Below are 12,485 nucleotides of genomic sequence, written 5' to 3' on the forward strand. Positions count from 1 at the left end.
TTGTATGCTATTTGCCTCCCATAACTCGAACATATTCTCCATGAAATCAAGCACTTTGCTATCATGTTTATATTATATTCCCTATGCCACCACAGCCCTTGGCTCATAGTAGGAACTCAGTAATTAGTAGAGCTTGTTAATTAATAAAGGAGTGAGTGAAAACCCCATGACAGAGGAAGCATGATGCATGTGAGGATGTGAAAGAAAACTAGTGAGGCTAGAGCAGAGGAAGTGGGTGATATGCATTATAGTGGGAGAGTAGGTATGACCAGGTCTTGTAGGGCATTTGGCCATGCTAAGGAGGTTGGTCCTTCTATTAGGGTTCTCCAGAGAAAACCATATATATGGCTCTATTATAAAGAATTGGCTCATATAATTATGGAAACCGTGTCCTAAGATACATAGTCAATAAGCTGGAGACCCAGGAGAGCTGATGGCATGAATTCCAGTATGAATGCTGTCAGGCTCAAGACCCAAGAAGAGCCAATGTTTCTGGCTGGGTCTGAAGACTGGGAAAAAACCCCCAAATCTCAGCCCATACAGTCAGGCAGGAGGAATTCCCTCTTCCTCAGCCTGTTTGTTCTAGTCAGGTCTTTCATTGGATGAGACCCACTCATGTCAGGGAAGGCAATCCATTTTACTCAGTCTACCAATTCAAATGTTAAGCCCGTCCAGGAACACCCCTACAAACTCATCCAGTGTAATGTTTGGCCAAATGTGTGGGCGTCCTGTAGTTTAGTCGTAGTGACACAGATTGATCATCATAGTCCTTATCTTGGTCTCTGTATGAAGATATTGATGGCAGCAGGGACTATCTTATTCATCATGTAACTCAAATCTTTTGGCAGATGCCACATACATAGTATAGTAATTGTTGAACAAATATATATTGAACTGTACTCTTTCAGTCTCCACCCAACATATGTGTTCTAGGAACTCTTCCCCTGAGATCTGGACTCTTTGATCTTTCTCTTCTGTCAACAGACATTTCGAAACATACATCAGCACAATTATTCTCAATTCTCTTTCACTGTTGGGAGGCGCTTTCTTATAGGCTGTATTTTATCCCAGGAGACATTTCATAGAAGAGGAGCTGGGGACCTGGGGAGGCCAAGGTCACATGGTAAGATAGTAGGGAAGTTGGAATTATCCTTTATCTTCCCTCTCTTTCCACTGTACCAGGACCCACTCCTCTCATTATGCTTTTTTTTTTTTTCAAAGTTACTAAACAAACATAAACAAAAATTACTAAATAGTTAATGAATGTCTTTTCTTGTTTGGAATAACCAGTGTGTGTCCAACATTGGGTATAGCATTCCAAAATCTTTCAGTATTATTGTTCCAGGTTATAAGCAGTATAACCTGACTTCTCATAAACTACTATGCAATATTTGTATATTTATTGTGACAATAGCACAATCTTATTTTGTGTAAAGTTGAATGAATTCCAATGTGGGATGGCTTAAGAAAGGTCCAGTGAAGGCAAAGAGTTACATTAACTCCATTTACTCATTTATTCAGACCTATGTACAGAGAACTCACCATGTACCAGATGCTGTATTTACCAATCTTTAACCTAAATTCTCTGAATAACATGGAAAGGGAAAGCGATGCACATAACTGGATCATTAAAATTTTTTTCTATTCTTATTGCTTTGGAACTTTAGAGGTGATGATGCTTGAATTAGATCATTTATTTTAATTATGCTATTATTTTGTTATTCTCTTCCACTAAGCTTTTGCCCCATTTTAGAAATGAAGAAAGATGTTGAGTGATCAACCATGATATATTTATTTGCTAGTGTTTATGCCTAAATAAATGGGCTTTCCTGTAGCTCAGACAGTAAAGAACCTGCCTGCAATGCAGGAGACCTGGGTTTGATCCCTGGATCAAGAAGGAAATGGCAACTCACTCCAGTATTCTTGCCTGGAGAATCCCGTGGACAGAGGAACCTGGTGGACAGAGGAACTTGGTGGACAGAGGAACCGGTCTGTGGGGTCGCAAAAAGTCAGACACAACTGAGCGACTAAGCAATATAACTTCAAATGCAGCTGTCCCATGTTAAGAAGCTTAAGCAAATTGTTTTAATAATGATGCAGAGAGATAAAATCTCTCTCCAGTAAAATTTTAGATTTCTTGTGTGTGACTTTTTCACTTTAAAGATTCAGTACTTATGCTTCCCAGGTTGCTCAGTGGTAAAGAATCTGTCTGCCCATGCAAGGAGACGTAGGGGATGTGGGTTCAGTCCGTGGGTGGGGACGATCCCCTGGAGGTAAGGATGGTAGCCCGCTCCAGTATTCTTCCCTGGAGAATCCCATGGACAGAGGAGCTTGGAAAGCTACAATCCGTGGTGTCACAGAATTGAACACGACTGAGGGACTAGACACGCTCACACTTGAGGGGTATAGGGTCTCTCTCTAGTGGTGAACTGAGTACTTAAAACTGTTTGGTCATGCAGTAGGAGCCCAGAGTACAGAATTAAACTACCCCAGAATCCTACCTCATTTAACACCATTTTTTAAATTGAAATCACCTATAACTGATTTTCTTCTTAGTGATTAAGGGGAAACTATTATTAAGTGATAAAGCACACAGACTTTTCATTTTCTCAAGACATTTCTCAAGACTCCATCATTTTCTCAAGAATTGACTCAGAATCACTTAGCGTGCAGGATGTGCTAAGTTGCTTCAGTTGAGTTTGATTCTTTGCGACCCTATGGACTGTAGCCCGCCAGGATCCTCTGTCCAGAGGGTATGTTAAAACACAACCTTCTAAACCCTACCCCAGAGTTTCTGATTCAGGAAATCTGGAGTGACAGCCAAGAATATGCATTCATAAAAAATTCTCAGGTGTTACTGATTCAAAGTACAGGAACCCCACTTTGAGAAGTGCTGTGCTTGACTCCTAGAGTGTGAGTCTAAGCCTTGTATTAAATAAGGTTAATACTAACTTTACATTAAATATTCCTCAAGGTTTAGCCTTAGGGTTATTGTGAGGATTCAATGGAACAGTAGATGCATAGTAAGTGCTCCACAGAGGTTGGTTAGCTCTTAGTAGTCTGTCAGTGTTTTCCAGTGTGAAAAATTAAATACGGTGGAATTTTTAAAAATAATATTGTTGTTGAGCTATTATTGTTAGCTAAGTTCAGTTCAGTCTCTCAGTCCTGTCTGACTCTTTGCAGCCCCACGGACTGCAGCACGCCAGGCCTCCCTGTCCATCACCAGTCCCCGGAGCTTGTTGAAACTCATGTCCATCGAGTCAGTGATGCCATCCAACCATTTCATCCTCTGTCATCCCCTCCTCTTCCTGCCTTCAATCGTTCCCAGAATCAGGGTCTTTTCCAGTGAGTCAGTTCTTTGCATCAGGTGGCCAAACCAGGGTCTCCTGCATTGCAGGCGGATTCTTTACCAACTGAGCTATCAGGGAAGCTAAGTTATATTAGTAATTTTACTTAAGTGTGCTTGACAGTATACTATGCATTACTATCTATAGCATCATTAATGTACATTAATCTTTATGCATATTGCTCTGAAAAAATTGGTGCAAAGCAAAAACCACACAGTGAAGGGGCTATGTCAAAGGGACACAGGGGCCAACTGAAAGAGATTCCAATGGCCAAAGTTTGGATAATTTAAGCAATAAAGTGATTATAATCCATGTCAAAACCTAAATATCCCTGAGTTCATGCTGAGATAAATAAATGCTTGGAGGAAGGAAGGAATAAATAAATAAACGGAGAAGAGACAAATCTCCCGTCCTGAGGATTCCACATGTGTTTTGTAGATATTCTGCCCTGAAAGATGTGGAGGACAGCTCCCTACGTCTTAAGTGTAAGGAGCACATGGTGACTTTCTTCCAAAGAGGGAAAAAAGGGGTAACTTTACAGCGGAGAAACACCACCTCAGCCTGGTGATCAAGGTCGATATCAACAGTGGTAAGTCACGTTATTAGTATATGCTCTTTATGTGGGTGTACTGTACCCTTCTGGTCTTCCTCCTCAAAACCTGTAACCCCAGTGTAATCATGAGAAACCCATCGGATAAATCCCAGTTCAGGGACACTTTACAATATATGTGACCAGTGTTCCTAAAATTTGTCAAGGTCACCCAAAACAAGGAAATTCAGAAACTGGCGCAGCCCAGAGGACCTTAGGGAGATATGACAGCTAAATGTAATGTGGTCTAGTGGATAGGGTGGGTCCTAGAACAGGGAATGGACGTTAGGTAAAAACCAAGGAAATATGAATAAGGCATGGAAAAAAGTAAAGCAAAACTCTGACTTTTAGGGGGGAAAAAAAGGTATGTATTTGTTATTAGATGTGCCATCCAAACTTTCCAAGCATAGTAAAGAAAATAAATGCCAATGCTGTATGATAAAATGTTAATTTTAGGTGAATATTTTTCTAGATTGATCTATCTACAGAGGTAGAGCATATATATGTTTATATACACACACACATATATACACTCAGACACACACACACACATACATACATACATATATAGTAGGCATGCAGACAAGCAATCTTATAAAAGCAGGATCTTTGTATGTGTTTTTAAATTTTATTTTGGGCACAATTTGATTCTTTTACACTATGAAATATATCAAACACACATAAAATAATTAACTGACCCCTACAGCATATTTAGGGCTTCCCTGGTAGCTCAGTTGGTAAAGAATCTGCCCGTAGTGCAGAAGACCCTGGTTTGATTCCTGGGTCAGGAAGACCCCCTGGAGAAGGGAAAGGCTGCCCACTCCAGTGATCCTGATGGCTTCCTGGTGACTCAGATGGTAAAGAATCCACCTGCAATGTGGGACACCTGGGTTCCCTCCCTGGAAGAGGGCGTGGCAACCCACTTCAGTATTCTTGCCTGGAGAATCTCATGGACAGAGGAGCCTGTCTGGCTATAGTCCATAGGGTCATAAAGAGCTGGACACAACTGAAGCGACTTAGCATACAGATTTGTACAACTATTACCACAATCAATTTTAGAACATTTTTATCATCCCCCAAAGAAATTTCACACACATTAGCGTTCACTCTCTATTTCTCCTCAATCCTTTCAGTCCCAGGCAATCAACGATCTACTTTCAGGCTCTATAGATTTACTTCTTTGGAACATGTCACATAAATGAAATCATACAGAATGTGGTCTTGTGACTGACCTTTTTCACTTAGAATACTGTTTTCAAGGGTCCTTCATCTTATGTATTAGAGCTTTGTTCTTTTTACTGCTGATTAATATTCCATCCTATGAATATACCAACTTGAATTATCCATTCATTTGTTATAGACATTTGGGTTATTTTCACTTTTTGGCTATTACAAATAATGCTGTTATGAATGCTTGTGTACAAGTTTTTGCGTGGGCTCATGTTTCCATTTCTCTTGGATATATATCTAGGAGTGGAATTACTGGATCTTTTGATAATACTGTGTTTAGCATTTTAGGGAACTTCCAGGCAGTTTTGAAAAATGGCTGCACCATTTTATTAATACATTCTCACTAGCAGTCTCCAATTTCTCCACATCCTCACCAACGTTTGTTATTATCTTACTTTATTGATTTTAGCTGTTCTAGTGAGTATGAAGTGATATCTCATGATGGTTTTGATTTTCATATTCCTAAAGGCTAGTAATGTTGAATGTCTTTTCATGTTCTTATTGGTCATTCGTATATCTTCTGTGGAGAAGTAACTATTTAGCTCTTTTGTCTATTTTTAGAATGGGTTATTTGTCCCTTTTATTACTGAATTGTGTGTTCTTTATGAATCTAATTATAAGTCCCTGATCAGATATATGAATTTACAAACATTTTCTCCTAATATATGGATTGTATTTTTCACTTGTTTGATAGTATTTTTTGAAGCCCACAAGATTTTAATTTTGATGAAGTTCAGTTTGTCTAATTTTTCTTTTGTTTCTAGTGCTTTAGGTGCTTAAGTTGGGCAAAGCTTTCTAAGGTCATGAAGAATCACTCCTGTATTTTCTTCTAAGAGTTTTAAAGTTTGGGCACTTACATTTATTGATGATCTAATTTGAGCCAAATTTTGTGTACAGTGTGAGGAAGGGTCAAATTTCATTCTTTCACATGTGATTATTTAGTTGTTCCAGAACATTCATAGAAGAGACTATTCCCCGCCCCCCCCCCCCACCCCCAGATTGTCTTGGTACCCTTGTTGAAAATAATTGATTGTTAATGTAAGGGTTAATTTCTGGATCTTAACTTGCTGCCATTGACTTATATGTTGATCCTTATGCCAGTACTATGTGTGCTAAGTCGCTTCAGTCTTGTCTGATCTTTGCAACCCTGTGGACTGTAGCCTGCCAGACTCCTGTGTCCATGGGATTCTCTTGGCAAGAATACGGAGTGGGTTGCCATGCCCTCCTCCAGGGGATCTTCCCCACCCAGAGACTAAAACCATGTGTCTTACATCTCCTGCATTGGCAGGCGGGCTCTTTACTGCTAGTGTCACCTGGGAAGTCAGCACTATACTGTCTTATACTTTTGAAGTTGGGGGGAAGATAAGATATTTTTAAAGTCATTGCTTTAAACTATTAACTTTATTAAATTTAATAACAGAGAAAAAGAAATAAAATACAATCTAAGGATTCTTGAAATTTAGAAAATATTCCTGTTGCATAAGATGTTAATTCCTAAAATAGCTAAGATTTAAAAGTCATTATGAATGGAAATTTTTATGTTTTGAAAACATGTTTTCAAAAACACATTTCAGATTCTATGACTAACTGCTTTAAAAAATAAGCAAATTAGCATCTTCATAATTGCTATCACTTCCCTTTTCTCACATTTTATTTTTACTAATAACATTTTTATATCATGCTATCAATGTTACTGGCAATCTATTTGAAACTGTAACCCATACAGTGGTTTAGTCTTTGTTATACATTTACATCAACTCAATGCTCCCTACCAGTCTGTGTTATCTAGATTGTTGACTATAGGTTCAAAGTTGGGTGTAATATTTTCTTTCTTTATTGAGTTATGGTTGATGTATTCTATTGTATAAGTTGTAGGTGTATAATATAGTAGCTTACAACTTGTAAAGCTTATACTTCCATTTATAGTTATCATAAAATATTTGCTACGTGCCTTGTGTTGTATAATCTGTCCTTGTAGCTTATGTATAGTACTCTGTATTTCTTAATCACGAGATCCTCTATTACCCCCTCTCCCCAATGCTATTGAATAGCTTGTTCTCTATATCTGTGAGTTTGCTCCTTTTTGTTATAATCACTAGTTTGTTATATTTTTTGTATTCCACATGTAAGTGATATCATACAGTATTTGTCTGTCTCTGTCTGATTTATTTCATTTAGCATAATAACTTCCAGGTTCACCCATGTTGTTATAAATGGCAATATTTTCATTTTTAATGGTTGCATGGTATTGTATTGTGTGTGTGTATGTGTGTGTATATATATATATATACCTCACATCTTCATTCTTCTGTTGATGGACCCTTAGGTTGCTTTCATACATTGGCAGTTGTAAATAATACTGCTATGAACGTTAAAAAACAGAGACATGACTTTGCTGACAAAGGTCTGTCTAGTCAAAGTGATAGTTTTTCCAGTAGTCATGTATGGATGTGAGAGTCGGACCATAAAGAAGACTGAGGGCTGCAGAATTGATGCTTTTGAACTGTGGTGCTGGAGAAGATCTTGAGAGTCCTTGGACAGCAAGGAGATCTAACCAATCAATACTAAAGAAAATCAGTCCTGAGTATTCATTGGAAAAACTGATGCTAAAGCTGAAGCTCCAATACTTTGGCCACCTGGTGTGAAGAGCCAACTCGTTGGAAAAGACCCTGATGCTGGGAAAGATTGAGGGCAAGAGACGGGGTGACAGAGGATGAGATGGTTGGATGCCATCCCTGACTCAATATACATTTGTTTGAGCAAACTCTGAGAGATAGTGAAGGACAGGGAAGCCTGGCGTGCTGCAATCCATGGGGTCACAAAGAATCACACACAACTTAGTGACTGAGCAACAACAAAAACAATGAACATTGGAGTAAGTGTATCTTTTTGAATTAGTGTTTTTGTCATGTATATATGCCCAACAGTGGAATTGCCGGGTCATATGGCAGCTCTATTTTTAGTTTTTTGAGAAATCTCCATACTGTTTCCCAATGTGGCTGTACTAATTTATATTCCCACCAACAGTGAACAAGGCTTCCCTTTTCTCCACATTCTCACCAATGTTTGTCATTTGTGTTCTTTTCAATTATAAACCATTCTGACAAGTATGAAGTAAAATCTTTTTGTGGTTTTGATTTGCATTTCCCTGATGATAGCAAGGTTGAGCATCTTTTCAGCACAGTGCCTGTTGGCTATCTGTATTTTCTTTCTGAAAAAATGTCTATTCAATTCTGCCCATTTTTTAATTGGATTGTTTTTTGATGTTAAGTTGTATGAACTGTTTATATATGCTGGATATTAATTCCTATTGGTCATATCACTTGCAAATATCTTCTCTCATTGAGTAGATTTTCTTTTTGTTTTGTCAGTGGTTTTCTTTGCTGTGTAAAACTTTTAAGTTCAATTAGGTTTCGTTTGTTTATTTTTGCTCTTGTTTCCTTTGCTTTAGGAGACAAATCCAAAAAAGAAAACAAAAGAAAAAGGAAAACTACTCTGCTTCAGTTATACCAAAGTGTTCTACTCATGTTTTTTCCCTCTAGGAGTTTTATAGTATCTAATCTTACATTTATGTCTTTAATTAATTTTAAGTTTATTTTTGTTTACGGCATTAGAGAATGTTCTAATTTCATTCTTTTACATGTAGCTGTTCAGTTTCCCCAGCACCACTTATTGAAGAGACTGTCTTTTCTCCTTTGTCATAGATTAATTGACCATGAGAGTGTTGGATATGTCTGGGCTCTCTATTCTTTTTTTATATTTAATTTTATTTATTTATTTTAATTTTGGCTGTGCTGTGTTTTGTTGCTGTGCGGGCTTTCTGCAATGAGTGGAGGCTACTCTTTGTTGCAATGTGCAGGCTTCTTATTGCGGTAGCTTGTCTTGTTACTGAGCATGGGCTCTAGGGGGCACAGCCTTCAGTAGTTGCAACATGTGGGCTTAATATTTGCAGGTCCTGGGCTCTAGAGCACAGGCTCAATAGTTGTGGCACACAGGCTTAGTTGCTCCATGGCATGTGGGATCTTTGCAGATCAGGGATCAAAACTGTGTCTCCTGCTTTGGCAGGTAGATTCTTTATCTCTGGACTCTCTATTATGTTTTATTGATCTATGTGCCTGTTTTTTGTGCCAGTACCATACTGTTTTGATTACTGTAGCTTTGTAGAATAGCTTGAAGACAGGGAGCATAATTTCTCCAGCCCTGTTCTTCTTTCTTCAAATTGTTTTGGCTAGCAGGAGTCTTGTTTTGACTACTAGGAATCTTGTTCACAAATTTTAACATTATTTGTTCTATTTCTGTGAAAAGTGCCATTGGTATTTTGATAGGGATGGCATTGAATTTGTAGATTGCCTTGGGTATTATGCTCATTTTAGCCATATTAATTCTTCCAATCCATGATAATGATATATCTTTCCATCTTTCTGTGTCATCTTCAATTTCTTTCATTGGTGTTTGTCTTTTTGGCTGTGCTCCATGGCATGCAGGATGTCAGTTGGCTGACCAGGAATCAAACCTGTGTCCTCTGCCTGGGAAGTGTGAAATCTTAACCACTGGACCACCAGGGAATTCACAATCAATGTCTTATAGTATTCAAAGTACAGGTCTTTTACCTCCTTAAGTAGGTTTGTTCATAGGTATTTTATTCTTTATGATGTGATGGTAAATAGGATTGTTCCTTAATTTCTCTTTCTGATAATTTGTTGTTCATAGAAGTGCAACATATTTCTATATATTAATTTTGTATCTTGATGCTTTAATGAATTCATTGATGAGCTCTAGTAGTTTTCTGGTGGCATCTTTTCTTTAGAATTTTCTATGTATAGTATCATGTCATCTGCAAACAGGTACAGTTTTTACTTCTTCCTTTCCAATTTGAGGTCCTTGTATTTCTTTTTCTTTTCTGATTTCTGTAGCTAGAACTTCCAAAACTATGTTGAAGAGAAGTGAAGAGAATTGGCCCTCTTGTCTTGCTCCTGATCTCAGAGGAACTATTTTCAGTTTCTCACCACTGAGTATGATGTTAGATGTGGGCTTGTCATATATGGTCTTTATCTGAGACATGTTCCCTGTGGGCTCACTGGTGGCTCAGCAGCAAAGATTCTGCCTGCCGATGCAGGAGACATGGGTTTGATTCTTGGGTTGGGAAGATCCCCTGGAGAAGGAAATGACAACCCATTTCAATATTCTTGCCTGGGAAATCCCATGGACAAAGGAGCCTGGTGGGCTACCCTTCATGGGGTCACAAAGAATCAGATGTGACTTAGCAACTAAATAGTAATAACAATGTCATCAACAACAACATTCTCTCTATGCCCATTCTCTGAAGATTTTTTAAAAATCATAAATAGATGATGGAGTTGAATTTTACCAAAAGCCCTTTCTGCATCTATTGATATGGTCATATATATGCATATCTATATGTCTTCTTTCGAAAAAGTGTACTCAGGTATTCTGTTCATTTAAAAAAGTTGGAATTGCTTTACATATTTTGTTAGTTTCTCCTGTACAACAACACGAATCAGCCATAGGTATACATATATCCTCTCCGTTTTGAGCCTCCCTCCCACCCCCTTATTCCACCCCTCTAGGTCACCAGAAAGCAGCAAGCTGAGCTGCTTATGCAATACAGCAGCTTCCTGCCAGCTATCTACTTTACACATGGTAGTGTATATATGTCAGCGCTACTCTCTTGGTTTGTCCCACCCTCTTCTTCCCCAGCTGTGTCCACAAGCCCATTCTCTACATCTGTACCTCTGTTCTTGCCCTACAAATAGGCTCATTAGTACCATTTTTCTAGATTCCATATATATGCTTTAATATATGATATTTGTTTTTCTCTTTCTGACTTACCCCACTCTAGGTCTAGGTTCATCCACATCACTACAGCTGATTCAAGTTCATCCCTTTTTATGGCAGAGTAATATTCCATTGTCTATACATACCACATCTTCCTTATCTGTTCATCTGTCAGTAGACATCTAGGTTATTTCCATGTCCTGGCTATTGTAAATAGTGCTGCAATGAACACTGGGGTACAACTGTCTTTTTGAGTTGTGGTTTTCTCAGGGTATATGCCCAGTAATGAGATTTCTGGGTTGTTTGGTAGTTTTACCTTTAGTTTTTTGAGGAACCTCCATATTGTTATCCACAGTGGCTAAACCAATTTACAGTCCCACCTACAGTGTAAGAGGGTACCCTTTTCTTCACACCCTCTCCAGCTTTTACTGTTTGCACATTTTTTTATGATGGTCATTCTGACTGGTGTGAAGTGATACTTCATTGTATTTTTTATTTGCATTTCTCTAATAATTGGTGAAGTTGAGGATATTTTCATGTGCTTCTTGGCCATATTTATTTACGTCTTCTGCCCAGTTTTTGATTGGATTGTTTGTTTTTTTGATATTGAGCTGCATGAGCTATTTGTATATTTTGGAGATTAATCCTTTGTTGCTTTGTTTGCAAATATTTCCTCTCATTTTGAGGGTTATATTTTCCTCTTGTTTACAATCTCCTTTGTTACGCAGGGGCTTTTAAGTTTAATGACATCCCATTTGTTTAGTTTTGTTTTAATTTTCATTACTCTAGCAAGATCCAAAAAGATCTTGCTGTGGTTTATGTCAATGTTTTTCTGATGTTTTCCTCCAAAAGTTTTGTAGTGTCTGATCTTACATTTAGGTCTTTAATCCATTTTGAATTTAGTGTGTTAGGTAGTATACTAATTTCATTCTTTTACATGTACTGTCCAATTTTCCTAGCACCACTTATTGAAGAGATTGTCTTTTTTACACTGTATATTCTTGCTTCCTTTGTCATAGATTCAGTTCAGTTCAATCACTCAGTTGTGTCCGACTCTTTGCGACCCCATGAATTGCAGCACGCCAGGCCTCCCTGTCCATCACCAATTCCTGGAGTCTACCTAAACCTCTGTCCATTGAGTTGGTGATGCCATCCAGCCATCTCATCCTCTGTCATCCCCTTCTCCTCCTGCCCCCAATCCCTCCCAGCATCAGGGTCTTTTCCAAAGAGTCAACTCTTCACATGAGGTGGCCAAAGTATTGGAGTTTCAGCTTCAGCATCAGTCCTTCCAATGAACACCCAGGACTGATCTCCTTTAGGATGGACTGGTTGGATCTCCTTGCAGTCCAAGGGACTCTCAAGAGTCTTCTCTAACACCACAGTTCAAAAGCATCAATTTTTTGGTGCTCAGGTAGGTTTATTCCTTGGTATTTTATTCTTTTTGTTGCAATTGTACATGGAATTATTTTCTTAATTTCTCTTTCTTCTTTTTTTCATTGTTAGTGTATAGGAATGCAAGACAT

At 38.3% G+C, this 12,485-nt stretch overlaps 1 long non-coding RNA gene across 1 annotated transcript in view; it reads left to right on the forward strand.

Moving 5' to 3' along the window:
• The window catches only part of LOC110132992 (uncharacterized), a 39,441-nt gene that overhangs the window by 2,601 nt on the left and 24,355 nt on the right, over positions 1–12,485 (forward strand). The window contains exon 2 of the long non-coding RNA XR_002312629.2: positions 3,786–3,936. This is a non-coding gene — a long non-coding RNA (uncharacterized lncRNA). The remainder of the gene's footprint in view (positions 1–3,785; positions 3,937–12,485) is intronic.

The sequence above is a fragment of the Odocoileus virginianus genome, chromosome 15 (genome assembly GCF_023699985.2).
Source record: "Odocoileus virginianus isolate 20LAN1187 ecotype Illinois chromosome 15, Ovbor_1.2, whole genome shotgun sequence".
NCBI classification, from domain to species: Eukaryota; Metazoa; Chordata; class Mammalia; order Artiodactyla; family Cervidae; genus Odocoileus; species Odocoileus virginianus.